Below are 15287 nucleotides of genomic sequence, written 5' to 3'. Positions count from 1 at the left end.
ATGCAACCTTGTGTCCCTCCAAGTCACCACTGCAAGCTTTCACGGCTTTGCCAGCCTTCTCCTCATAGCTCTTCCTCTTCTACTAAGGGTCTGAAGGCTTTATTGAACTCAAAGGCATCACCCAGGGGTTGTCTTAACTTCTGCATTGAATTATACTTTTTAAAAAGGCTCGTTCTTCCTATTTTGGCCGAATAAAGAGGATCTAGTACAGTTACGTTGATAGTTACATAGAAAGAAACACAGACTTCCCTTGACCAATAGGATTTAATCCCTGCAGCTTTGGAATTCAAGCTGAGGAGAGATTGTTGCCTTCTCCTTAGAGGGAGTTAGCTGAGGCATAAGGAAGTGCTTCCCATATGTGGCAGACCACATTATCCAGGCCACATAGGATAATCTCAGAGCACCAATCAAGGGGCAGGAAAAAAAATCTGAGTTTGTAGAACAGAAAGCAATTCCTATGGCGAGCCTCCATGCCACTGAGACCGTGGTACTCAGTTTCATTTGATTTGAGCCGCCCCTGTCCCTTGCCCTGGATTTGCACCTGAGTTCTGGGCTGGGGGTGGATGATGCTGTGCCTTGTCCTTATTTGTATTGTGTTTGTCCGTGATCGGTCTCTGTAGATTGCTGACTAGCTGTTGCATGTTCCTACCAGCAAGACTGTTTAGGTTCCTAGAATCTCCTTGCTCCCTCTCAAGTGCCAGGAATTTAATCTGAAGCTCTAGTTCCATGCCAGGCCACCAGACCCCCTGTGGAACTGCCTGGGACCCCGACAACCTTCTGCCGCTCTTGGCCGTCCAGGATTTCTCAACTGCTTTCAGGGCCCAGTAGGACAAGGACATTCTGTAAGGCAGCTTGGGCCAGGCTTTGCTGACACAGCACCCAGACTTTCTCCTCTGGATCTGTGTCTCCCAGGGTCTGGGTTCCCCTCTTAGATTCCTGAATCCTGTTTGGAGGTGCTATCATTTGCTTGTCAAGCTTCTTTTTTTCAGACACCCACAAGTTCTACACAAATCTTGCTACCTCTCAGACTCTCTCTTCCTAACCTAACCCAGGGAATCTTTTTTTTTTTTTTTTAAAGATTTTATTTATTTGACAGAGAGAGACATAGCAAGAGAGGGAATATGAGCAGGGGGAGTGGGAGAGGGAGAAGCAGGTTTCCTGCCAAGCAGGGAGCCCGATGCGGGGCTCGATCCCAGGACCCTGGAATCATGACCTGAGCCGAAGGCAGACGCTTAACGACTGAGCCACCCAGGCGCCCTAACCCAGGGAATCTTAATGAGATCCCAGAATGGGAATGCTTTTCCCGACTCATCACATATTCTTCCAAATCCACCGATTTATGCTTTTGATTTCTCTTACAGTCTTTTGAAACCTGACAAATTATAAGATGGCAGAAAATGTGAAATACCAATTTGTCAGAGATCAGGAAGGAAATGGAAATTAAAAGGGAAAACTTTAAAAGACAACAGTCACATCAGATGCAATAAAAATTATCAGAAAAATCATAACCAAGTTCAACATTAAGGAACATGTATACACTTTAGAGGAGCTCACCCACAATGAAAAGGAGAAGGTGTAAGAATGATTACTTCTGGTTCCTTCTCTGAACTCAATCTTAGAGATGCCATGGAAGTAGCAAGGAAGTATATGAATCTGAAAATTTAACATTAAACACTGGGCCATCCCTAGGGAGATAGGGAGTGGTTGTTTCCCCAGGGGGGAGAGAGCAGCAGGTGAGTTGGAGGAGGCACCAGCAAATGGGGGTGGAGCTGGGGAGCTTCCCAGTTGTGTCTCTTTCTCCTCCCACCTTACATTTGAGGACCTTTGTCTGTGTCTTCACTGGTGGACTAAAAAACAAAGCCCAAGCCAAAAACAAACATAAAAACAAAAATTCCCCTCGGTGCCGGCCCAGTGCTGCCTGGGTCCACAGGCAACATCGGGACCAATGTGGGTGCTCACGGTGCTGAGAGGAACACGACAGTCGGACAGCAGGGTGGTGGGTGGTGCTGGGCCTTTACTTCACCCACCCCTTCATGTTTGTTTAGGGCTAGGGAATGACAGAAGTCAAGATAGAAAACTTCTCATTGGGGGCAGGGGAGAGGAGCGGTACAGAAAATGATGGGGAGAGTCAGGTTGTGGAACCAGGGTCTTCCACTTTGGCCACATGCCCATTTCTTCTCCAAGCACACAAGGAGAGGCACACCAACTAGGAACAAGAGTTTGGCTCCTCCTCTCATTTCATATTACTAACCAGGGAAATACAGCTATTAGGTACTACCAAAAAAAAAAAAAAAAGACTACGAAATGAATAAACTATACCACACACAACTGGATTCATGGTCCTAACATGCCAAACATTTAATAATAATTTATATCTTCAAAGTACTTGTTTTATTTATGTAGTGGATGTTGACATTAATAATTTAAGAAATCGGAAGATAAATGTAAATACAACTTTTGATCTTAAATTGGGCATAATCATTAAATAATAAAAATAGAATGTGCAACTTTCAAATCAGGAGAAGAGAACCCTATCTATTTTTTGAAGGGCAGGAAAAGAGAAAAGGGAAGTAGAAAGAAAGTATGGTAAATAGAAAATATGAAAAGTGTGGGGGGAATACATTCTAATATACAAATAATAATAAATGCAAATGAGTTTAACTTACCGAACAAAAGACAGAGTTTAAAAGGTTCATTTAAAAAGCATGTTCTAAGTATGGAGGTTCCTCAAAAAGTTGAAAACAGAGCTACCATACGACCCAGCAATTGCACTACTGGATATTTACCCCAAAGATACAAATGTAGTGATCCGAAGGGGTACGTGCACCCCAGTGTTTATAGCAGCCATGTCCACAATAGCCAAACTGTGGAAAGAGCCAAGATGTCCATCGACAGATGAATGGATAAAGAAGATGTGGTATATATATATATATATATATACACACATACATATATATATATATATATACATATATACACACACAATGGAATATTATGCAGCCACCAAAAGGAATGAGATCTTGCCATTTGCAACGACGTGGATGGAACTGGACAGTGTTATGCTGAGCAAAATAAGTCAATCAGAGAAAGACATGTATCATATGACCTTACTGATATGAGGAATTCTTAATCTCAGGAAACAAACTGAGGGTTGCTTGACTGGGGGGCGGTAGGAGGGATGGGGTGGCTGGGTGATAGACATTGGGGAGGGTATGTGCTATGGTGAGTGCTGTGAATTGTGCAAGACTGTTGAATCTCAGATCTGTACCTCTGAAACAAATAATACATTATATGTTAAAAAAGAAAAAAAAAAAGAAAGTAGGAAGGGAAAAATGAAGGGGGGGAAATCGGAGGGGGAGATGAACCATGAGAGACGATGGACTCTGAAAAACAAACTGAAGGTTCTAGAGGGGAGGAGGGTGGGAGGATGGGTTAGCCTGGTGATGGGTAGTAAAGAGGGCACGTATTGCATGGAGCACTGGGTGTTATACGCAAACAATGAATCATGGAACACTACATCAAAAACTAATGATGTAATGTATGGTGATTAACATAACATAATAAAATAAAAAAAAAGAAAGAAAAAAATAAAAACCATGTTCTATGAATATACCTTTTTAGAAGAAACACATTTAAAACTGAAGGATACAGAAAACTCGAAAATAAATGTATGGAGAAATACAAACTAGACAAAATTCTGATAGCAATTTTGATATTAAAGGTGGAATTCAAGGGGAAAATATTATAAGGGAAAAGTGGAACGTAAAAAAACAATAGATCAAGAAGCTAATTAGAAACATATATGTACCTTACAATATAGGCTAAAGTAAAAGCCACAAACAGAACTATGGGGGAAAATAAACAAAACCGTACTTAACATCAACACATTTAAACATATCCCTTTCAGAAACTCCTAAATTAAGCAAAATGTAAATGCATTACAAAATAACTCTGGTGAAAGAGGAAAACCACAAGAAAAATCACAAGGTACTTAAAACCGAACAAATGAAAACACATGTGAAATGTGTGGACCCAGCTAAAGCAGTACTGAGTGAGATTTATAGCTCTAAAAATTATTTATGAGAAAACAACACAGATGAAAACAAACAAGCTAGAGATCGACAGTTTCAGAAATTGTAGCAAAGGATAACAGAGCAAAATGAAACAACCAAAGGGGAAAGATGTGATGGGTCTAAGGGCCGAAATCAATGAATCAGAGCATAACAATAGCTAGTGACTAAGGGATGAATCAAAAGTCAGAATTCAGAAACGGAGAAGTGAAGATAAAGGCCTGGCAGTGGACATCCGATCTACTTAAATGTGGAACTAAGAAAACGTGTGGATTGCAAAGACAGAAGAGAATGTGACTATTACAAACCATCACTTGTTGGAACAGGAATAAGTGAACGGTGTTAAGCTGAATCATGCCTCGGAAAGGTTAGTCATGTCTTAATTCTGCAACCTGGGACTGCTGCCTTAAATGGCCAATAGGACTTTTTAGATGTGATTACATGCAGGCTGTTAGGGTGGAGAGATCATGTCCATTATCTGGGTAGGGCCTGCACTCAGTCACATATATTCTTATAGGACAGAGAGACTTGGCACACAGGGCAGATGAGGAGAAGCCATGGGACCACAGAGACGGAGACTGGAATGACGCGGCCATGTCCCCAGGAACGCTGCAGCCTCCAGAAGCTGGGAGAAGCAAGGCAAGGAATCCCTCCCAGAGCCTCCAGAGAGGGTGGCCCTGCAGACACCTTGATGTTGGACTTGATTTTGAAACTGATTTTGGACTTCTGGCTTCCAGAACAGTAAATGAATACATTTCTGTTGTTTAAACCACCAAGTCTGGGGTAATTTGTTACATAACGGAAGAAAACTGAGGTGGGAAGAAGGGAGGAAGAGGAAGGAAGTGCGACGCAGTAATTTCCTTGTCTTCTCCAACAGAGTTAACAAATATTGTTTAAAGTTAAATAAAAAAGACCTCTCATGACCCCACCCCGTAACATTTTCATAGTATTTTAGAAATGGTTATCTTTTATATAATACCTCTGATGTTTAGAAATTCATATGTTGAAATCCTAACGCCCAGTGCGAGGGCATTAGGAGGTGGGGCCTTGGGGAGGTGATTAGGTCATGAGGCTGGAGCATCATGAATGGAATTTGTGCCTCTGGTAGACAGACACTTGCTCGCCTCCCACCATGCGAGGACACAGCAAGAAGGTGCTGTCTATGAGCCAGAAACTGGGCCCTTTACCAAAGAGCAAATCTGCTGGGGCCATGTTCCTGGACTTCCCAGCCTCCAGAACTGTGAGAAATAAATTTCTGTTGTTTATAAGCGACTCAGTCTGTAATATTTTATTGTAGCAGCAGACATGGACTAAGACAGGGCGTTTGCAGAGGATGGAAATCAGATGATTAAAGAGCCCACTAGCATCCCTTCACCAGTCTGCATCCCTGTCTGCGAAGATGAGGGCGGACGGCGTGCTGGCTGTCTCGTAGCTAAGCACTGAGTGACCTCATAAAGGTTCCAAAGTGAGGCAAATGACACTTTGTGCTCCCTCACACCGGCCATATTCACTCAAGTTTTTAGCTGGGATACCCACTGCTTGCCAGAAAGCCTCTTTGAGCCGCAGACTCCCTGCTTCTGTTGTTCCTCCAGAGGGTCTGGCGTTGACCCCGACCTACCACAGCAGACGTGTGCTGGTCGGCTTCCAGGGGGCGGGGCTGCTTCCCGTGGCCTCCTCTGATGGTGTGAACAGAGAATGTCACTGTGCCCAACTAGTCCTCCGGCGCCTTTCTTTTCTTTCTCTGTCCTGGCAACCCGCAGCGCTTGCGTGGCAAGACTGCCAAGCACCAGTTAGGAACCAGCTGGTGCCCCAGAATGCCCCCGGAGTGGGGGAAGAAAAGGACATTTGAGATTCATTTCTGTTGTGCCTCTAATTTGTTGTGTGCCCTCTGAAAAAGAATTCATTTCATTTCCTCATGTCTTTTGTCTCATCTATAAATGAGATGGTTGGACCAGAGGAAGGTTCTTTACAGTTTTCTTATTCTGTGACACTAACACTTACTAGTTAAAAAGCAGCAACAATGTAGATGTTTCTATCTATATACGTGTGTTTATCATAAATAATAGTGGTCGGCAGGGATCCTTTTGGAATATTGCAGCCGAAACTCTTTTAAGGGCTTTTGCGAAAATATTATGTCAAGGTAAATGACATGTATCTCTCAATTAGGTAGTAAAGGACAGGAATGGAGTTTAAATTCTACTGCTTTATGCTCATATTTTATTGACTTCATTAAACTTTGCATTTAAACGCGGTATATGTCTGTAATTTATTAGAAAATCAAATGGCAGTGACATTTGGTGCAGGCAGATGAGACACAAAGGTTACATTTGCATGAATCCATGCTTTAGTTTTTAGTTTTGGGTTCTGACTTATGACAGAGCCCTTTCCCTAGTCATTAAGTCATTTTATAGATGTATTGATTCGATGATAATCTGTTTGGAACTAGGAACTGTTTCTCATGGCCTTTAGAAAGCACTCCAGAAACGGTTGAAGGGAGGAGTGCTAGAGGAAATCATCCAACCATGAGTGTGGATACTGCTTCGATTTGTGGTCTCATCTCAGTGCAGCCGGCCCTCTGTTGGTGGTCAATTCTCTAGGTGATTTTGGTCACTTTCCCCCCTTTTCCCTTAGATAGGATTCCAAACCTTCATCATTTGCCAGAAGCCACCTTTCCAACCCTTGCTGCCTTCACTCTCAGCAAATGATTCCAACACCCACTTCAGTGTGGAAAACGAGGTCACACCAGTGGAACGATGCTTGCACTCATGGACTTTGTGCTGACTACAGGTTGGTGCCCTACAGACTATAATACCCTCCCACAATGCTGTGAAGTGGGGTAGCCAGCTGGGAGTTCTGGGATCTGGGAGCCCATCACCAATCACCTTACACTTGATGGTGTTATTGTTGGCTCGTTATGGGACAGCATGCAGTGAAGTGTTGTACTTTACATCACAGACCTGAACTCTTCCAACTCTTATTTTTCCTTCCTTAAAACCTAGGAATCTGTCCATACACCTACTCAATCTCTCCTCCCTTCTGGCAGGATCCTTCCTTTCCAAGGCCCATCTTCCATTGACACATTTGGTTGTATCATCCCCTGCCTTCTCCAAGACCTTGCTTTTTCTCCTGCATCTTCAGTTTCTCTCTCTACTGGCTCCTTTCTGTCAGTCCAATTCATTCTTGTATTCGTTCATGCAGATCAGATTGAATAATTTATCTTAATCCTCCCCTCCCCTTTCCTAGGATTAAAGGTCCACCCCTTTGCCATAGAACTCAAGGTGTTCTCTTGCTCTCCCTTCTCTGGGTCTATTTTCTCTTCTGCAAAATGAAGTGGTTGGACAAGATCAAATTCTTTATAGCTTTACTATTCTGTGATGCATTAATATTTAATCAGCAGCAATAACACAGACATTCCTATCTGTATATTTGTTTTTAATTCAGTGTCATAATCCTGAATAATAGTGGGCAGAGTCTACTTTCCAACCTCATTGCTGTTGGGTTGCTCATGGGACTGGCTGTGACCAGTGCAATGTGCCCAGAAGTAATAGTGTGCCAGTTGCAGCCAAAGCTTCAGGAAGCATGGCATCATTTTGCTCGCCTTATTGTTTTCCAGTGGTGTACTGAGAGAAGAATATGACCTAGGTAGCCTCTAGTCTAAGAAGAATGAGGAAGCACATGGTGCCCAACCCCCAGCTTGGAGCCAAGCCCAGCCAAGCTCATCCAAGATCAGCTGAACTCAAGCAAACCCATAGATCCATGGGCAAGAAAGAAATGCTCATTGTTTTAAGACATTGAATTTTAGGATGATTTGTTATGCCGCATTATTGCAGAAAATACTAATGAATATACTACACAATCCATTTTTCCAGTCAACAATTATCTATTGGGTAACTGATAGATACCAGATACTTGCTGTGGGCTTCAGGGATGCCATGGGAAATAAAACAAAGGGGCAAAAGTAAGCGAACAAGGTCATTTCACATTCTGACAAATGCTATGAATAAAACGAGATGGGGAGAGGTGAACAACACGGATGGGAGCTGTGGCAGGGTGTACCTCCAGCGTGGGTCCACTCTGCCACAGGGAAAGCCTCTGAGAAGGAAACATTTGGATGAGACATGAACCCCAAGGAGGGGTCAGCCAGAAGATGATGTGGTCAGAGTACATTTCTGCAGAAGAGCAAGGTCTTACGGTGGCAATGGGCTTGGCTCAGGAACAGACTTAAGTGTCTCTCCAATAACCCAAAGCTGTAAAATTAACATAAAAATACTTCCAAAGGCCGAAAGTGGGGCTGATATCTAGAAATAAAACCAAGCCTCAGGCAGCAGCTAAGCCAGACCAGAGAACGAGGGTGGTTGCCAACAGAGGCAGGTTCTGGGCTGGCATTTCTGGCCACTTGTCACAGGCCTCAAGGGTGGGGCAGGCTGGCTTCAGTGTGCGGCTGGACAGATCTCGGGTACCCCACCGAGCTGGACAGCGTGTCTTTTCATTCTCTGCGTCCTGTTTAGCGTGGCTTGGGCCCAAGATTTTCCATCTTGGCTAGTGATGCATTACATTGTTTTCACTGGATGCAAATAATTTCATAATTTTCTGTGAGAAAGCTCTGTGTGCTCATTTTTTGTCATCCCCCGCCCCCCAGTTCCCCGTTCTTTCAATCAAAGTGATATGCACACGTGGTGTAGAGTCAAGGAGGCCCATAAGGCTTCTCCGTGAGCAGCCCCTCATGCTCACATTCACCATCCCAGAAGCACTTTCACTTCTTTCACCTGGTTATTTGGCATTTCACCTTCTTATCTTTAAATAACAGACTTAGTGCTTTGCCTTGATCTGCTATTTAAACCTATTTTATATTGACTCCTCATGATTGACTATGAGGATTTAGCTTTCTTTCGTCCCTCCACTCTCACCAAACACATTTATCTACTGTGTAACCTTTTCCTCTCAGTATGATGTTGATCATTTTATTTACATCATCCAGTATATTCAGCATTTACATTATTATGATTATACAAGTGCTCTTAACAGCCGTGTCACAATAAAGTGTAATTACTTTCCCCTTCTGTGGTAGGCAGCCTCTAAGACAGTCCCCAATGATCCCTGCCTACTAGTACTCAAGGCCTGTGTGTCCCTTCCCCTTGAGCAGGAGCTGGGCTCATTGACTTGCTTCTAGCAAACAGAAAATGACAGAAGAAACAAGAAGTTGCTTCTGAGATGAGGTTATATACAGACTGGCTTCTGTCTGTGGCATTTTCTTTTTTTTTTTTTTTTTCTTTTAAGTAATCTCTACGTCCAACATGGGGCTCGAACTCATATCCCTGAGATCAAAGAGTCACATGTTCTAATGACTGAGCCAGCCAGGCACCCCTGTATTTTCTTTGTTTGCTCACTCCCAGTGTCATAGAGTTCTAAAGAAGTCCTCCCGAATTCCCATTACACAGTTATTCAAACACTAATCTCAGTACTGTTGTGAAGGGATTTTGCAGATGGAATTAAGGTTCCTAATTATTAAGGTTCCTGACCTTAAAATGGGGAGTGTTATGAACTGAATGTTTGTGCTCCCCAAAATTCACATTTTGAAATCCTACTGCTCAGAGTGATGGTGTTAGAGGGAGGCCTTTGGGAGGTGACGAGGTCACAAGAATGGAGCCTCATGATGGTATCTGAGCCCGTATGAAAGAGACCCCTTTCTGCTCTGTGGGGACACAGCAAGAAGACTGTTGTCTGTGAACTAGGAAGCAAGTCCACCCTAGACACGGCATCTCCCGGGGCCTTGATCTTGAGTTTTCCAGCATCCAAAAATGTAAGAAATGAATATTTGTTGTTTGGGCCTCTCAGTCTAGGGTGATTTTACTATAGCAGCCCACGTGAATTAAGACAGGCAATTATGAGAGGCCCACTGTAACCACATGAACCCTTAGAAGCAGAAGAGTAGGGCAAAGATGTGACAAAAGAAGAAGGCAGGAGATGTGAGGCAGATGGGGAGCCCAAAGAAATTCGAGGTGTGAGAAGGACTCGTCATTGTTGACTCTGAAGATGAAAGGGTTTATGAGCCAGGGAATGTGGGTGACTTTAGAAGCTGAGTGTGATCCTCGGTCAACAACCAGCAAGGAAATGAGGACGCAGTCTTACTACCACGTGGGACTGGATTCTGCCAACAATCTGAATGAGCCTGAAGTGGATTCTCCCCCAGAGCCTCCAGCCTGGCTGACACAGTGATTTCAGCAGAGGCTCTGAGCCCACCTGGACATGGGACCCACGGAGCCATGTGATAATGAAGAGTGTTCTTCTATGTTGTGCAATTTGCAGTCATCGTTACAGCATCTATAGATAGTGAATCGAGTGCAGGAAGCCAGCAGGCAAATTCTGAGCAAACAAAGTGAATTGGGGGAGTGATAATGTCAAGGATTCATCATGATAAAACTATGTTACTGAGTGGAATTTCCTCAAAGGATTAAGAGTGAGGCCATGCATTTACTCAACAAATGCCTATGGGGTGCATGTCGGGGTTACTGCCATGAGTAAGACCAGCTTCCTGTTTTTGTGGAATTGACATTCTAGTCAGAAGAGAGGGTGTGTGGCTATTGATTATTTTTGTGCTCTGTTCTTGCAAGTCTACTCTTAACCACGGGGGAGTTTATCACAATTGGCTTAATGCTTTTAGGAAAAGCCAAGATTATTTGATAAACATTTACTAAAGCCTCAGATGGCACCAGGTCCCTGGGATCAAATGTGTGGTAAACAATGACTCCTGTCCTCACAAATCTTCCGTAAGGAGAAGGAGACACGGGAGTTCAGGAGGATATAGGAGGACAGAGGCAGGAGGCCCAAAGAGGAGTGGGTTTAGATTTCTACAGCACTGACTGACACCATAATTAGACCCTTTTTACTTAGCAAGCACTGCCTTTTTCTCTTTGTCTCTCAAAACAACAAGGGACACACCATATTTCTTCTCATTCTCTTATTTCTATTCCCAGCACAGATCCCAGAGAAAGGTAGGAAGGCTTTGCCTTTAAGCATTGTCTAAATTTTTACTTCTGTTCATAAAAATCAGGGATCTATTAGATATTTGGCCTTGGGCTGAATAGATGTGCTTGTGCAATAGCAGAGTAAGATTTCCTAAAAGGCTTGGTTGCTGGTTTCGTGTTCGTGAGCAGTACAGTTTTCTGACATGTGCTATTCTCAGAGTAATCTCATTACCATTACTCATTTACTAATTTAGTGGGAGACCATTTGCTTGGGGGAGCCTTGAGTGTATTTTAAAAATAGCTACACATTCAGGTTTCCTTGATCGTGTAAAAAGAACAACAACAAAAAGAGGCTGTTGGTTTTATACACAGAAATAACTGATTTGAAATCAACCTGTTTTCTTCTGTATACAAACATACACATAGATGTGTGTAATCTGCACTGATACAGTTTTATATAGGTTTGCAGACATAGCTCTCTGTGTTCTTTTTGTTAGATAATTCTGTTTCGTTTTCTCATGAAGAACCAGAGATCACAGGCATAGCTTCACATCTGTGATGCTCCTCTACTGTTTGATTATTGATTTAATCGACAATTACTTGCCACATGCCTAGCATTGTGATAGGGCTTATGGATATGCACATGAACATGAAAGAGTCCCAGGGTTCAAGTCACTCGGTTTGGTTGAGGAGCAGACGTCTGAGTTAATTTCTGGAGGAGAAGAGTAAGTAAAAACTTCCCTCTTCTTGAGAGAATCTGGAGCGGTGACAAGATGATACACCAAGCTCTGCGACAAAAAGAATTCAAGGCTGGGGCAAAGCTCTCTCCCTGCAAGAGTGCTTCCCTAGGGGACACAGAACTGCCATAAATAGAATTCCATTAGAACGAATCAGGCAGGAATTGGGAGTGAAAATTGGATGCGAATTCTATTTAAAGAAACTGTATTAGTTAAGGTAATGTGAGCTAGTATTAGAAAAAATAAATAAAAGCAAAATGCCTAATGCTCAAGTAGGCTAAGAGTGCATTTCTTTCTTTCTTTTTTTTTTTTTAAGATTTTATTTATTTATCTGACAGAGAGAGACACAGCGAGAGAGGGAACACAAGCAGGGGGAGTGGGAGAGGGAGAAGCAGGCTTCCTGCTGAGCAGGGAGCCCGATGCGGGGCTCGATCCCAGGACCCTGGGATCATGACCTGAGCCGAAGGCAGACGCTTAACCGACTGAGCCACCCAGGGGCCCCTAAGAGTGCATTTCTTAATCACGTCAGGCTGGAAACAAACATGCCTAATCGGGGGAAGCTTTCCTGCATGCAGTTACTCGGGGACCACGGCTCCTCCCATACTGTGGCTTTCCGACCTTGAACTAGGTTTCCGAGGCCCCAGTGCTCTGCACCTCGTCCACAGACAGTGAGAGAGGGCACAGGCAGGCGCGAGGCTTCTCCGGTCCAGGCTCAGAAGCAGCGCGTGTGCTCCTAGTTCCAGGCTACTGGCCAGAGCTTGGTCACGTGGCCTCACCAACCCGCAGGAAAGGCTGGGGCTGGAGTTCAGCTGTGAACTGGAGGAAAGAAAGCGGTAAATGGTTCCTTTCTGCCACGGAAGCCTTAAACTGAATCACGCTTTGGGGTTGGAACGTCGTGGAAGGTTTTGCACCTATGTATGCTCTTCTTCCGGGCTAAGAACGCTTCAACTTTTTCTTAGATGATGTATGTTCTAGGCTGCTCAATATTTTTGTCTCCTGAGTCTGGACTCTCCGTAATTTATCACATCCAGCTTTAAACTGCGGGGTACAGAAAGGAGCACATTGTTGCAGATCTGGTTAACCAGTAAAAAAGGAGAGAGGGACAAAGGCTTCCTCATTAGCTTGCCAGAGCCCCAGACCACATTACCAGATAGCTTTTCTTGCTATTTATCATTTACTTTCTTCACTTTATTTTGTAAGGGTCATAGATTAGAAAAGTGTAGAGCATGTTTTGGTGACACCAACATAAATCTCCTGAGTCACTCTGACTCTTTCTGGTTCACTATGGTATTCCCCATGTCCAGCACAACACCTGGCACATACTAGTTATTTAATAATTGAACAGAATAGACAGTTGCATATTTTTCCATTTCTTATCCTTCTGCGCTGCATTCCAGGTGATCTGTACATATCAGTTTTCCAATTTATTCCTTTTTCTCTTTAACGGTGTGGTGAGTGGGTCATCAGTTGAACTTTAAAAAAAAATTCAATGTCTGTACTCACAATTTCTAGAATTTCTATTTGTTATTTTCTCCAGTTGATCTGCTTTTTGGATTTTTTTTTTTTTTTTAAGCATATGTATCTTGAAGTCTCTTTCAGAATGCTCTAAGTTTGTAGATCCTGGCATTTGAAGGTTTTTACCTGTATGGCCTTCATTGTGCATGCGAGCTCATCCTCTGGCTGGTGCTGTTTACCACTGGATCCTCAGGTATGCTGAGGGTGGGGACATCCACGGGGTGTTTTTAATTTATGCACAGACCATTTTTAGATTAATTTTTACGTTAATATATCCTTTTAGGGTTCTTTCACCTTGAGGATAGTACAGATTTGGACCACACACACAAGAGATGAGCTGGCAGTTCTCCTTTCTGGTAGATGACTGGGAATAGAGACTAACGCTCTAATTTCCTCCTTGGTGAGCTTAAAACCATGTCCCCCTAAGGCATGTATCTGGTTCTTAGGATTTGCCTGTCAGTTCCTTCTTCACTTTTGGCACCCTTCCTTGCTTTTTTATGTTTCACCATGTATTAAAAGCATTAAAAAAAAAAATACATTCTCCCCAGTATTTCTTACGGGCTTGGAGCAGGCCCTGGGGTTTCCCACTGTGGTGGACACTGTGATTCATGGCCCAGAAACCCCTTCCCCGAAGGATTTGTTGACCCAGCTGCTGGCAGCGCTGTCTGTAGATAGTCTTCAGCTGTCAGCCCCTTCAGGGTTTGCCTCAGCTGCAGAGAGCCGCCTCGTCCAAGGTCGTGCCCCTTCCCCCCGGCGGCCCACATCCAAGGGTTGATTAATGTGGGAGTACAGGAGCTGGGCCATCTTGCGCCAACTTGGGACACTTCTGCAGAGCCGTTCTGGTTCTGACACTCCTCAGGAGCTTGGCCAAGGCAGTTACTGGGCCTTTATCAGTTCGGCTTTTCCCTTGCCTGCTCCTGCTTCCTTCCCTGACCTTCCACAGGTGTTGATTCCAAGGGCACTCCTGATACCCATCCTGGTGTCTAAACTCCACCGTCTGCTTCCTGGGAGCCAGCCCAGGACCACATCAAGCCACTCCATGTTGACCAGAAGCCTCATTTGAAGGCACTCAGAAATGTTTGCTGTTGAGGGACGCCTGAGTGCCGCAGTGGGTCCAGCGTCCGACTCTTGGTTTCGGCTCAGGGTCCCGCGATCCCACCCCTTGTTGGGTTCCCTGCTCAGTGCAGAGTCTGCTGGTGAGATTCTCTCTCTCCCTCTCCCTCTGTCTGCCTCATGCTCTCTCTCTCAAATAAATAAATCTTTAAAAAAAAAATGTTTGCTGTTGATGTTGTTGGTGTAAACAAGCAAGTCAGTCGTTTCAACCTCCAGTTCTTGTATGATACTCATCTGCTGGTCACTTGCGCATACTCATTTTTCTAAGATTTGTTTTTTCTTTAGATTTCCACCTTATGTTTCAGGTTATTAAGATCATGTAAGTTATTCATTTATTTATTTGTTTTTGGCCATTTGATTTCTTCTCTTCTGCAGCTTTGTGACATTTTGGAGTTTGGCACGCTTCACCTCCTATACCTTCATCCCAATAACTGACAAAAATATTGAAAGGGAAGGATTAAGAGAATCTCCTGATAATTCCTCTTAGGAGCACAGAACCACTATTTAGACTCCAATTTCAAATAGCTGCAAAGCTATACTACAATCCGTATTTTTCCATTTTACCAAGAAGAACATCAAGAGAGGCTTTACTAACTAAGTAAATGAATTTATGAAAACCAGATTTCACTCTGTCTAACAAGTATTTCTCATTTTAGAACTTTATAAAAAAGTAAGTTGGCTAATTTGATACGTGTTATTCTCAGTGAACATCCATGGGCTCCTCTTGGTACCATATTCTTTCATAAATGCCCACAAGAGCTGAAAATGTTAGCCGCTATTAATATGACTATGGAATTTTAAAAAATCTATCATTTCTCCTTTTCTGAAAAGTGAATGTATATACAACTCCAGTGATTAGGAGTCCTGTTGGTCAATTTATTAGTTCT

At 43.4% G+C, this 15287-nt stretch overlaps 1 protein-coding gene and 1 long non-coding RNA gene across 2 annotated transcripts in view; one reads left to right on the top strand and one right to left on the bottom strand.

Moving 5' to 3' along the window:
* CUNH11orf53 (chromosome unknown C11orf53 homolog) overlaps nt 1-15287 on the bottom strand; it is a 494983-nt gene that overhangs the window by 131338 nt on the left and 348358 nt on the right. The gene's annotated exons all lie outside the window — the stretch shown is intronic.
* Nucleotides 12278-14035, top strand: LOC118013212. Its single transcript, XR_004679967.1, has 3 exons — nt 12278-12736; nt 13362-13480; nt 13571-14035. It is a non-coding gene; the product is annotated as an uncharacterized LOC118013212 (long non-coding RNA).

Source organism: Mirounga leonina, unplaced genomic scaffold (genome assembly GCF_011800145.1).
Source record: "Mirounga leonina isolate KUSES-001 unplaced genomic scaffold, KU_Mleo_1.0 Mir_153, whole genome shotgun sequence".
NCBI lineage: Eukaryota > Metazoa > Chordata > Mammalia > Carnivora > Phocidae > Mirounga > Mirounga leonina.
The sequence above is the reverse complement of the archived record's forward strand: the minus strand, read 5'-3'. Positions and strand labels throughout refer to the sequence as shown.